This window comes from Brassica napus, chromosome C8, assembly GCF_020379485.1.
Source record: "Brassica napus cultivar Da-Ae chromosome C8, Da-Ae, whole genome shotgun sequence".
Lineage (NCBI taxonomy): Eukaryota > Viridiplantae > Streptophyta > Magnoliopsida > Brassicales > Brassicaceae > Brassica > Brassica napus.
The window spans coordinates 48765581-48780370 of NC_063451.1; positions in this window are offsets into that span (position 1 = coordinate 48765581).

Below are 14790 nucleotides of genomic sequence, written 5' to 3' on the forward strand. Positions count from 1 at the left end.
CTTTACGATGAATGATTCTCATCGGATTTGTAAATTTTGTGATCATCATCAGCCTCACTACTCTGATGTACATTAAGGATAAGAGAGTGTCAATGTTTGACAAATGACAAAGTGCCAATAAAAAGTAAAATAAACATTAGACTAACATTAGACTCAACAAATCTTTTAATTATAAATAATACTGGATCTCATGACAATGCAACTACAAATAGCCAAATCTTAAGTTTCACAAACAATATAAGACCGTTTTAAAAGATAGAAACTTTACGATGAATGATTCTCATCGGATTTGTAAATTTTGTGATCATCATCAGCCTCACTACTCTGATGTACATTAAGGATAAGAGAGTGTCAATGTTTGACAAATGACAAAGTGCCAATAAAAAGTAAAATAAACATTAGACTAACATTAGACTCAACAAATCTTTTAATTATAAATAATACTGGATCTCATGACAATGCAACTACAAATAGCCAAATCTTAAGTTTCACAAACAATATAAGACCGTTTTAAAAGATAGAAACTAACAAAACACACATATAACGCTCTTTGTCTCGAGTTTTAAAATGCATGAGAACAACACAAAGAACAAACATCCCAGAGCTCCACATGATCTCTCTTTGCCTGCAACACTCTTTTTGAAACCGATCCAGTAGGGAAAGAGAGAAAGAACGGTTGTATGTGTGTCCAAACGTGGCTCCGCCACTGTTCCCAATCATCTCACTAGTAACCCACTACATACATTGTTTACATGGTACAAAATATAGCTTCGAAGCTCCACCGCTCCGGCGAACTCAATCTGCACAACCCCGGCGAAATTCAAAACCGCTTCCGTGGATACTATTCCCAAAAACTCGACCAGCAAAGTCCCAGCAAGTCCACCACCAAAGTTCCAGCGAAGTCCAACACCGGTTCCTTAGATAAGAAATAGGATTTGCAGCTCCAGTGCTCTGCCAAATAGCCGCAGCATCCGCCATTGTATACATATTCTACCGTCCTCGCTAGTGGACTCCAACGTCTCTTCTCTCAAAGTTTGGTCACTTCGCTGGTACATTAGATATATGATGGTCACAAAGGCGTGGTATGCTGCAGTTTGTAAATCATTTAATTGATATGAGCAGTAGGAAGTTTAAAGGCCAACTTTTAGAAACGAAACAGAAGGTGGTATTTCGGCGTTTTTTTGTGGTCTTTCAAGACAAGTCCATCAAGAAAAGGATCAAACAAGCGTCCAATGATTGACCTGAAACCACTACATGTTCTCGAGAGTCTCTCTAATATTGTTTGTTTTGACTGTTTATTTGTTACTATTGTCTGAATTTTTTTAATGGTTTTTGCAGCTGGATGCTCATTTTGTGAAATGTAGGCGGCACGGAGATTATGGTAATGAAAGGTATTATATACTCAAACAACATCAAAGAAGCCAAGTATAATAAAGGCAGTCAAGTGGTCATCATTGGCTTATCCGCTTATTCCCTTCTTAACGAACTTGTACGCTATATCAAATCCAGTTCCACCGGTTGTTACATACTGAAATACTGAAATTCTTTCTAATCGATGTTTGTGTAACATAAAATAATTATTTTCTAGAGAAATTGAGACAACAAATGTTCCAAACGCTCTATATACTGAAGCCTAAACATTTTAGTGTTGTGTTAAAATTTCTAATCACATTCTACATTTGTATTAATGTATGTTAAACTCTCTTTCATGGTATATGATAATCATTATATTTTTTTATCAATTAATTTAGTAAAACTTCATAATACTCCCTAAATCGGTGGAATAACCACTATAAAGTCGTTATTTTCTTGAAAAACGGAGACAGCAAAGACTCCAAACCTCTGTCAACATCATCGTATATTAGTGCATGATGCAACTATGCATTAAAACAATATTGTCATATTTTTTGAAATTTTCTCAAAATCTATGTGTTAACCCCTAGAAAAATATTGAATTGGTAAATGCTTTATATACTTAACTATATAATCTTTAGTATTGTTTTAAAATTTCTAACTACATTCTACATTTGTATTAATGTATGCTAAATTTTTTTTCATGGTACATGAGCATCGTTAAATTTTTTTATAAATTAATTTAGTAAGATTTCATATACTCCCTAAATTATTGAATTAACCATTATAAAATCGTTATTCTCTAGAGAAATTAAGACAACAAAGATTTCAAACCTCTTTGACCATCATTTTACATTAGTACAGGAGGAAACTATGCATTAAAAGAATATTGTTATATTTTTTGACACCCTACGAAAATATTGAGTTTTACGTTAAACACTCTATATACTGAAATTTATACTTTTTATCCTTGCTCTAAATTTTCTAATGACATTCTAAATTTATATGAAAGTATGTTAAACTCTCTTATATGGTATATGGGAATCTTTCTATTTTTTTAATTAATTAGTAAAACTACGTAATACTATCTAAATCAAAGGAATAACCACTACAAAATCAGAATTTTCTTCAAAAACGGAGACAACAAATGCTCTAAACCTCTTTCAAATTCATCATATATTAGTGTAGGATGCAACTATGCACTAAAACAATATTGTCATATTTTTTTGAAATTTTATCAAAGTCTATGTGTTAACCCCCCTACAAAAATATTAAATTTTCGTAAATGCTTTATATACTGAATTCTATAATCTTTAGTGTTGTTTTAAAATTTCTAATCACATTCGACATTTGTTTTAATGTATACTAAACTTTATTTCATGATACATGAGCATCGTTAAATTTTTTTATAAATCAATTTAGTAAAATTTCATATACTCCCTAAATTATTGGACTAACCATTATAAAATCTCTATTCTCTAGAGAAATGAGGACAACAAAGGTTCCAAACCTCTTTGACCATCACTATATATTAGTACATGAGACAACTATGCATTAAAGCAATATTGTTATATTTTTTGAATTTTTCTCAAAATCTATATGTTTAACCCCTACAAAAATATTGAGTTTTACGTTAAATACTCTATATACTGAAGCATAAACTTTTAGTGTAGTTTTAAAATTTCTAACCACATTCTACATTTGTATTAATGTATGTTAATCTCTCTTTCATGGTATATAGGAATCGTTATAATTTTTTATAAATTAATTTAGTAAAATTTCATAATATTTCTTAAATCGGTGGAATACCCACTATAAAATCGTTATTTTCTTGAAAAACGGAAACAACAAAGACTCCAAACCTCTTTCAACATCATCATATGTTCTCTTTCATGGTACATGAGCATCGTTAAATTTTTTTATAAATTAATTTAGTAAAATTTCTTATACTTCCTAAATTAGTGGACTAACCATTATAAAATCGTTATTATCTAGAGAAATGAAGAAAATAAAGGTTTCAAACATCTTTGACCATCACCATATATTAGTACAAGAGACAACGATGCATTAAAGCAATATTGTTATATTTTCTAAATTTTTCTCAAAATCTATATGTTTTACGTTAAACGTTCTATATACCGAAGCCCAAACATTTCGAGTTTTATATACTGCTCTATATACTGCTCTCAAAATCTATGTGTAAACGTCCTACGAAAATATTGAGTTTTACGTTAGACGCTCTATATACTGAAGCCAAACATTTTAGTGTTGTTTTAAAATTTCTAACCACATTCTACAATTGTATTAATGTTTTTTAAACTCTCTTTCATGGTATATGGGAATCGCTATAATTTTTTATCAATTAATTTAATAAAATTTCATAATACTCCCTAAATCGGGAGAATAACCACTATAAAATCGCTATTTTCTTGAAAAACGGAGACAACAAAGGCTCTAAACCTTTCAACATCATCATATATTAGGGTAGGATGCAACTATGCATTAAAAAAATATTATCATATTTTTTGAAATTTTCTCAAAATTTATATGTTAACGTCTACAAAAATATTGAATTTGGTAAACGATTATATATTTAAGCCTATAATCTTTAGTGTTGTTTTAAAATTACTAACGACATTCTACATTTGTTATAATTTATGTTAAACTCTCTTTCATGGTGCATGAGCATCGTTCAATTTTTTTAATAAATTAATATAGTAAAATTTCATATACTCCATAAATTAATGAACTAACCAATATAAAATCAGTATTCTTTACAGAAATGGAGACAACAAATGTTCCAAACCTCTTTGGCCATCATCATATATTAGTACAAGAGGCAACTATGCATTAAAGCAATATTGTTACATTTTTTTGAGTTTTCTCATCATCATATATTTTTTGAGTTTTTCTCTCCTACGAAAATATTGAGTTTTACGTTAAACGCTCTATATACTAAAGCCTAAACTTTTTAGGGTTGTTTTAAAATTTCTACTCATATTCTACATTTGTATTAATGTATGTTAAACTCTCTTTCATGGTATATGAGAATCATTATAATTTTTTTTTAATTAATTTTGTAAAACTTTAAAATACTCCCTAAATCGCCAGAATAACCACTACAAAATCACTATTTTCTTGAAACACAGTGACAACAAAGGCTCCAAAACTCTTGTCATATTTTTTTAAATTTTCTCAAAATCTATATGTTTACCCTACAAAAATATTGAATTTGGTAAATGCTTTATATATTGAAGCCTATAATCTTTATTGTTGTTTTAAATTCTCTAACCACATCCTACATTTGTATTAATATATGCTAAACTCTGTTTCATGGTAAATGAGCATCGTTCAATTTTGTTTATAAATTAATATAGTAAAATTTCATATATTCCCTAAATCAGTTGACTAACCAATATAAAATCGTTATTCTTTAAAGAAATTGAGACAACAAAGGTTCCAAACCTCTTTAACCATCATCATATATTAGTACATGAGGCAACTACGCCATTAAAGCAATATTATTATATTTTTTGAATTTTTCTCAAAATCTATGTGTCTACGAAAATATTGATTTTTATGTTAAACGCTCTATATATGGAAGCTAAACTTTTTAGTGTTGTTTTACATTTCTAACCACATTCTACATTTGTATTAATTTATGTTAAACTCTCTTTCATGGTATTTAGAAACCTTAATAATTTTTTATTAATTAATTTTGTAAAACTTCATAATACTCCCTAAATCGCTGGAATAACCACAACAAAATCGTTATTTTCTTGGAACTAGGTGACAAAAAAGGCTCCAAACCTCTTTCAACATCATCATATGTTAGTGTAAGATGCAACTATGCATTAAAATAATAATTTCATATTTTTGAAATTTTCTCAAAATTTATGTGTTAACCTCTACAAAAATATTAAATCTTGGTAAATGTTTTATATATCGAAGCCTATAATCTTTAGTGTTGTTTTAAAATTTCTAACCACATTCTACATTTGTATTAATGTATGCTAAACTCTCTTTCATGGTGCATGAGGATCGTTTAATTTTATTTATAAACTAATATAGTAAAATTTCATATACTTCCTAAATTAGTGGACTAACCAATATAAAATCGCTATTTTCTAGATAAATTGAGAGAGCAAATGTTCCAAACCTCTTTGACCATCATCATATATTAGCACATGAGGCAACTATGCACTAAAGCAGTATTGTTATATTTTTTGAGTTTTTCTCAAAATGAATATGTTAACCCCCTACGAAAATATCGAGTTTTCCGTTAAACGCTATATATATTGAAGCCTAAAATTTTTAGTGTTGTTTTAAATTTCTAACCACATTCTACATTTGTAAATGTATGTTAAACTCTCTTTTATGGTATATGGGAATCGTTCTAATGTTTATCAATTATTTAGTAAAAATTCATAATACTATCTTAATCAAAGGAATAATCACTACAAAATCGTTATTTTCATGAAAAACGGACACAACAAAGGATCCAAACATCTTTCAACATCATCATATATTAGTGTAAAATGCAACTATGTATTAAAACAATATTGTCATATTTTTTGAAATTTTCTCAAAATCTATGTGTTAACCTCTACAAAAATATTGAATTTTGGTAAATGCTATATATACTGAACATTATAATCTTTAGTGTTGTTTTAAAATTTCGAACCACATTATACATTTGTATTAATGTATGCTAAACTCTCTTTCATTGTACATGAGCATCGTTCAATTTTTTTATAAATTAATTTAGTAAAATTTCATATACTCCCTAAATTAATGTACTAACCATTATAAAATCACAATTTTCTCGAGAAATGAAGAAACAAAGTTTCCAAACCTTTTGACCATCACCATATATTATTACATGAGGCAACTATGCATTAAAGCAATATTTTTATATTTTTTTGAATTTTTCTCAAAATCTATGTGTTAACACTTACAAAAATATTGAGTTTTACGTTAAATATACTATATACTGAAGCCTAAACTTTTTATTCTTGTTTTAAAATTTCTAACCACATTCTACATTTGTTTTAATGTTTGTTAAACTCTCTTTCATGATATATGAGAATCATTATAATTTTTTATTAATTAATTTAGTAAAATTTCATAATACTCTCTAAATCGCTGGAATAACCACTACAAAATCATTATTTTCTTGAAACACGGTGACAAAAAAGGCTCCAAACCTCTTTCAACATCATCACATGTTAGTGTAAGATGCAACTATGCATTAAAACAATATTGTCATATTTTTTGAAATTTTGGTAAATGAATTTTGGTAAATAATTTATATACTGAAGCCTATAATCTTTAGTGTTGTTTTAAAATTAGTGTAACATACCTTTACAAAAATATTGAATTTTGGTAAATGATTTATATACTGAAGCCTATAATCTTTAGTGTTGTTTTAAAATTTCTAACCACATTCTATATTTTTATTAATGTATGTTAAACACTCTTTCATGGTGCATGAGCATCGTTCAATTTTTTTTTATAAATTAATAAAGTAAAACCTCATATACTCCCTAAATTAGTGGACTAACCAATATAAAATCGCTATTCTCTAGAGAAAAAGAGACAAAAAATGTTCCAAACCTCTATGGTTATCATCGTATATTAGTACAAGAGGCAACTATGTATTAAAAGCAATATTTTTTTTATTTTTGAGTTTTTCTCAAAATCTATGTGTTAACAACCCTTAGGAAAATATTGAGTTTTATGTTAAACGATCTATATACTGAAGTGTAAACTTTTTAGTGCTGTTTTAAAATTTCTAACCTCATTCTACATTTGTAATAATGTATGTTAAACTCTATTTCATGGTATATATGAATCGTTATAAATTTTTATCAATTAATTTAGTAAAAACTTTATAATGCTCCATAAATCGATGAAATAACCAATATAAAGTCGCAATTTTCTTGGAAAACGGAGACAACAAAAGCTCCGAATCTCTTTCAACATCATCATATGTTCGTGCATGATGAAACTATGCATTAAAACAATATTATCATATTTTTTGAAATTTTCTCAAAATCTATGTGTTAACCCCTACAAAAATATTGAATTTTGATAATTGCTTTATATACTGAAGCCTATCATCTTAAGTGTTGTTTTGAAATTTCTAACCATATTCTACATTTTTATTAATGTATGCTAAACCTTCTTTCATGGTTTATGAGAATCGTTCAATTTTTGTATATACTTCATAAATTAGTGGACTAACCATTATAAAATATCTATTCTCTTGAGAAATAGAGACAACAAAGGTTCCAACCCTCTTTTACCATCATAATATATTAGTACTGGAGACAACTATGCATTGAAGCAATATTGTTATATCTTTTGAATTTGTCTCAAAATCTATGTATTAACCCCTACGAAAATATTGAGTTTTACGTTAAACGCTCTATATACTGAAACTTATACTTTTTGTTGTTGTTGTAAATTTTCTAATGATATTCTAAATTCGTATTAATGTATGTTAAACTCTTTTTCATGGTATATGAGAACATTGTAATTTTTTTTCAATTTATTTAGTAAACCTTCGTAAAAATATTTAAATTGGTGGAATAACCACTATAACGTCGCTATTTTCATGAAAAACAGAGACAACAAAGGCTCCAAACCTCTTTCAACAACATCATATTTTTAAAAATTTCTCAAAATCTATGTGTTAACCTCTACAAAAATATTGAATTTTTGTAAATGATTTATATACTGAAGCCTATAATCTTTAGTGTTGTTTGGAAATTTCTGACCAGATTCTACATTTTTATTAATGTATGTTGAACTCTCTTTCATGGTGCATGAGCATCGTTCAATTTTTTTTTTATAAATTAATATAGTAAAACTTCACATACTCCCTAAATTAGTGGACTAACCAATATAAAATCGGTTATTCTATAGAGAAAGAGAGACGACAAATGTTTCAAACCTCTTTGGTCATCATCATATATTAGTATAAGAGACAGCTATGCATTCAAGCAATATTTTTATATTTATGAGTTTTTCTCAAAATCTATGTGTTAACGCGTACGAAAATATTGAGTTTTACGTTAAACGCTCTATATACTGAAGCCTAAACTCTTTAGTGTTGTTTTAAATTTCTAAACACATTCTAAATTTATATTAATGTATGTTAAAATCTCTTTTATGGTATATGGGAATCGTTATAATTTTTTATTAATTAATTTAGTAAAACTTCATAATACTTCTTAAAATCGCTGGAATACAAAATCGCCATTTTCTTGAAACACGGTGACAACAAAGGCTCCAAACCTCTTTCAACACCATCATATGTTAGTGTAGGATGCAACTATGCTTTAAAATAATATTGCCATATTTTTTGAAATTTTCTCAAAATTTATGCGTTAACAATCTCTACAAAAATATTGAATTTTGGTAAATAATTTATTTACTGAAGTCTATAATCTTTAGTATTGTTTTAAAATTTCTCAACACATTCTACATTTTTTTAATATATATTAAACTATCTTTCATGGTGCATGAGCATTGTTCAATTTTTTTTTATAAATTAATATAGTAAAACTTCATATACTCCCTAAATTAGTAGACTAACCAATATAAAATTGCTATTCTTGAGAGAAAGGGAGACAAAAAATGTTCCAAACCTCTTTGGTCATCATCATATATTATTACAAGAGGCAACTATGCCTTAAAGCAATATTTTTATATTTTTGAGTTTTTCTCAAAATCTATGTGTTAACCCGTACAAAAATATTGAGTTTTACGTTAAACGCTCTATATACTGAAGCCTAAACTCTTTAGTGTTGTTTTAAATTTCTAATCATATTCTACATTTGTATTAATGTATGTTAAACTCCCTTTCATGATATATGAGAATCATTATAATTTTTTATTAATTAATTTAGCAAAACTTCATAATACTCCCAAAAATCGTTGGAATACAAAATCCCTATTTTCTTGAAACAGGGTGATAACAAAGGCTCCAAACCTCTTTCAACATCATCATATGTTAGTGTAGGATGCAACTATAAATTAAAACAATATTGTCATATTTTTTGAAATTTTCTCAAAATTTATGTGTAACCCTCTACAAACATATTGAATTTTTGTAAATGATTTATATACTGAAGCCTATAATCTTTAGTGTTGTTTAAAAATTTCTAACCACATTTTACATTTTTATTAATGTACGCTAAACTCTCTTTCATGGTGCATGAGCATCGTTCAATTTTTTTATAAATTAATATAGTAAAACTTCATATACTCCCTAAATTAATGGATTAACCAATATAAAAACGCTATTCTCTAGAGAAAGGGAGACAACGAATGTTCCAAACCTCTTTGGTCATCATTGAATACTAGTACAAGAGGCAACTATGCATTAAAGCAATATTTTTATATTTTTGAGTTTTTCTCAGAATCTATGTGTTAACCCCTACGAAAATATTGAGTTTTACGTTAAACGCTCTATATACTGAAGCCTATACTGTTTAGTATTGTTTTAAATTTCTAACCACATTCTACATTTGTATTAATGTATGTTAAAGTCTATTTTATGGTATATGGGAATCGTTCTAATTTTTTATTAATTAATTTAGTAAAACTTCATAATACTCCTTAAAATCACTGGAATAAAAAATCACTATTTTTTTTGAAACACGGTGACAACAAATGCTCCAAACCTCTTCCAACATCATCATATGTTAGTGGAGGATGCAACTATGCATTAAAACAATATTGTCATATTTTTTAAAAAAATTCTCAAAATTTATGTGTTAACTAACCTATACAAAAATATTGAATTTTTGTAAATGATTTATATACTGAAACCTATAATCTTTCGTGTTGTTTGAAAATTTCTAACCAGATTCTACATTTTTATTAATGTATGTTAAACTCTCTTTCATGGTGCATGAGCATCATTCAATTTTTTTTATAAATTAATATAGTTAACCTTCATATACTCCCTAAATTAGTGGACTAACCAATATAAAATTGGTTATTCTCTAGAGAAAGGAAGATAACAAATGTTCCAAACCTCTTTGGTCATCATCATATATTAGAACAAGATGAAACTATGCATTAAAGCAATCTCTATTTATAAAGTTGGGTTTGCTTCCCTCCGAGGCTATCTAAGTAGGCGGACATGTCAATAATTCGAGTCTTGAGAAGCCGACACGTGTTCGCGTCCAAAACGCGGCGTTTCATTAATTTGGAGTTGGAGATCGTATGGGCTTTTGGTGTAACTCATAAACATGCGGAAATATTGTTGTGTGGGCTTTACATCAAATTAAAAACAACAATTTTAACAATATATTTTTATATTTTAGTAAATAAATAATGTTGTGTTCTTCATCTTATGAATACGTCATAAAAACATATCTTATGATACTGTTTATATTCAGTCTGATCGTACCGATATGACAAATTAATATAAATCAACAGAATCGAGTACGATGATTTTAATTGGATTTACATGTGTTAAAAATACAATAAAATGTTTTTATTTATTTTAAAGTGTAAAATGGCCCGTAAAAACCAAAAACTAGATGAACCAATAGGTTTATAATATATTAGTGAACGTACATATAAAATATATAATATTATATAGTGAATGCAAAATTGAGTTTACTAATTTGATTTACATATACTGAGCAGTTAACATATGAATAATGTTTTAGCAAAATAAACATAGGAATAATTATTTTCTTTACCCATTTACATCAATTTAGTTTTTAAGGTCTATGATTTCATGATAAGTACTACTCCTATAATTATTTGCTTTAACGATTTAAATCAATTTATTTTTTAAGGTCTATGATTTCATGATAAATAGTGCTCCTAACTTCTTATTTCTTTTTCACACAATAACGCAAACATATTATTATATATTACTCCTACTTAGCTATTTGAATAAATGAACACTTTGATATTTGAAAATTTTGAATAATTCCCTTTGTATGGTAAACATTTTTATTTCAAAGTATTGATACACTAATGCAAAAATATATTTTGCAAGAAGATTACACATATTTGCAGCATAAGCTCTTTATTACATACGACTACGAGCATGGATTCTATAAAAAATGTCCATGCAATATTATCATTAAATTTAACGCAAATTTCAACAGTATTAATAACTTCTAAATTAATAATAAAGTCTATCTAATAAATTCTAAACTTATTTAATAACGATAGACCGTATTCAATTTAAAGAGTGGCAGAGAAGTTGAATTATGACATTATTAGGAGAAAACTATCACATTTTAATTAAAACATACACAAACCAAGTTACTCACTAACAAAAAGTTGTTTTGGCTTAGATAATATAAGTTTTTCGTTAACATATTTCTCTGGCATGATCATTGCATAATTATATCCTGACATCATTAATCTTATTATAGATTGTTTTTCATAAATTAATGAAAGTTAATGTCATTTTAATTCAGTCAAAAGATATTTATTAAAAATAACAACATGATCTCCGAATTTTATTTATTTATTAATTTTTGTTTATAATATCTTTTTCAATTTACATTTTTTTTTAAAAAAAATGCTTCATAAAATTAATGTAAATTCATATAAAAAGGTTTTTTTTTAACTTCCCACCCGTAGGGCGGGCTGACCCTAGTATTTTTATATTTTTGAGTTTTTCTCAAAATCTATGTGTTAACCCCCTACAAAAATATTGAGTTTTACCTTAAACGCTCTACATATTGAAGCTTAAACTCTTTAGTGTTGTTTTAAATTTCTAACTACATTCTACATCTGTATTAATGTATGTTAAAATCTATTTTATGGTATATGGGAATCGTTATAATTTTTACTAATTAATTTAGTAAAACTTCATAATACTCCTTAAAATCTCTAGAATACAAAATCACTATTTTCTTGAAACACGGTGACAACAAAGACTCCAAACTTCTTTCAACATCATCATATATTAGTGTATGATACAATTATACATTAAAACAATATTGTCATATTTTTTGAAATTTTCTCAAAATTTAAGTGTTAACCTCTACAAAAATATTGAATTTTTGTAAATGATTTATGTACTGAAGCCTATAATCTTTAGTGTTGTTTGAAAGTTTCTAACCAGATTCAACATTTTTATTAATGTATGTTAAACTCTCTTTCTTGGTGCATGAGCATCGTTCAATTTTTAATATAAATTAATATAGTAAAACTTCATATACTCCCTAAATTAGTGGACTAACCAATATAAAATCGGTTATTATCGAGAGAAAGGGAGACAACAAATGATCCAAACCTCTTTGGTCATCATAATATATTAGTACAAGAGGCAACTATGCATTAAAGCAATATTTTTATATTTTTGAGTTTTTCTCAAAATCTATGTGTTAACCCCTACGAAAATATTGAGTTTTACGTTAAACGCTTTATATACTGAAGTCTAAACTCTTTAGTGTTGTTTTAAATTTCTAATCATATTATACATTTTAATTAATTTATGCTAAACTCTCTTTTATGGTATATGAGAATCGTTATAATTTTTTATTAATTAATTTAGTAAAACTTCATAATACTCTTTAAAATTGCTGGAATACAAAATCGTTATTTTCTTGAAACACGGTGACAACAAAGGCTTCAAACCTCTTTCAACATCATCATATGTTAGTGTAGGATGCAACTATGCATTAAAACAATATTGTCATATTTTTTGAAATTTTCTCAAAATTTAGGTGTTAACCTCTACAAAAATATTGAATTTTTGTAAATGATTTATACTGAAGCCTATAATCTTTAGTGTTGTTTGAAAATTTCTAACCAGATTATAAATTTTTATTAATGTATATGTTAAACTCTCTTTCATAGTGCATGAGCATCGTTCAATTTTTTTTATAAATTAATATTGTGAAACTTCATATACTCCCTAAATTAGTGGACTAAAAAATATAAAATCGGTTATTCTCTAGAGAAAGGGAGACAACAAATGTTCCAAACATTTTTGTTCATCATCGTATATTAGTACAAGATTCAACTATGCATTAAAGCAATATTTTTATATTTTTGAGTTTTATTCAAAATCTACGTGTTAACCCCTACGAAAACATTGAGTTTTACGTTAAACGCTCTATATACTGAAGCCTAAACTCTTTACTGTTGTTTTAAATTTCTAACCACATTCTTCATTTGTATTAATGTATGTTAAAATCTCTTTTATGGTATATGGGAATCGTTATAATGTTTTTTTATTAATTTAGTAAAACTTCATAATACTCCTTAGAATCACCGGAATACAAAATCGTTATTTTCTTAAAACAAGGTGACAACAAAGGCTTCAAACCTCTTTCAACATCATCATATGTTAGTGTAGGATGCAACTATGCATTAAAATAATATTGTCATATTTTTTGAAATTTTCTCATAACAACTTCTACAAAAATATTGAATTTTGGTAAATAATTTATATACCAAAGCCTATAATCTTTTGTGTTGATTTAAAATTTCTAACCTCATTCTACATTTTTATTAATATATGTTAAACTCTCTTTCATAGTGCATGAGCATCGTTCATTTTTTTATATAAATTAATATAGTAAAACTTCATATACTCCCTAAATTAGTGGACTAAACAATAAAATATCTCTATTCTCGAGGGAAAGGGAGACAACAAATGTTCCAAACCTCTTTGGTCATCATCATATATTAGTACAAGAGACAACTATGCATTACAGCAATATTTTTATATTTTTGAGTTTTTCTCAAAATCTATGTGTTAACCCCTACGAAAATATTGAGTTTTACGTTAAACGATTTATATACTGAAGCCTAAATTCTTTAGTGTTGTACTAAATTTCTAATAATATTCTACATTTGCATTAATGTATGTTAAACTCTCTTTTATGATATATGAGAATCATTATAATTGTTTAGTAATTAATTTAGTAAAACTTTATAATACTCCCTAAAATCGTTGGGATACAAAATCGCTATTTTTTTGAAACACGGTGATAACAAAGGCTTCAAACCTCTTTCAACATCATCATATGTTAGTATAAGATGCAACTATGCATTAAAACAATATTGTCATATTTTTTGAAATTTTCTCAAAATTTATGTGTTAACCTCCACAAAAATATTGAATTTTGGTAAATGATTTGTATACTGAAGCCTATAATCTTTAGTATTGTTTTAAAATTTCTAACCACATTTTACATTTTTATTAATCTATGTTAAACTCTCTTTCATGGTGCATGAGCATCGTTCAATTTTTTTTATAAATTAATATAGTAAAACTTCATATATTCCCTAAATTAAAGGATTAACCAATATAAAATCGCTATTCTCTTGAGAAAGGTAGACAACAAATGTTCCAAACCTCTTTGATCATCATCATATACTAGTACAATAGGCAAATATGCATGAAAGCAATATTTTTATATTTTCTCAGAATCTATG